Genomic DNA, 363 nt, shown 5'->3' on the forward strand with positions numbered 1-363 from the left:
CGGGGCGGGAGCGGCGAGCCCCGCGCCGCGCTGTTTGTCAAGCAGCGGTTGCGAAACTATCGATGTTCAGGAAGTCGGTGGTGGAAGGGTGTTCTGGAGCGGCCGTCGGTGCTTCTGCGTCTTTGTGGGGTGTGTGTGTGTGTGAGAGAGAGAGAGCCCGGTGACTTTGTTTTGGTGGTTAGGAAGCGCTGACTAAAAATACCCCCGCGTTCCGTACCATGGGAAGCCGGGCGGTGAGCACGCGGCGGGAGGGGACGGCGCTGCGGCTGCTCGGGGAGCGGAGGAACAGGATGTGAGCGCTTCCTGCGGCTCGCCCGCGCCCATTCAGCTCCTTTCTCACGCGGCCCCTCGGCCTTTTTGAGA

This window comes from Meleagris gallopavo, chromosome 11, assembly GCF_000146605.3.
Source record: "Meleagris gallopavo isolate NT-WF06-2002-E0010 breed Aviagen turkey brand Nicholas breeding stock chromosome 11, Turkey_5.1, whole genome shotgun sequence".
Classification (NCBI taxonomy): domain Eukaryota; kingdom Metazoa; phylum Chordata; class Aves; order Galliformes; family Phasianidae; genus Meleagris; species Meleagris gallopavo.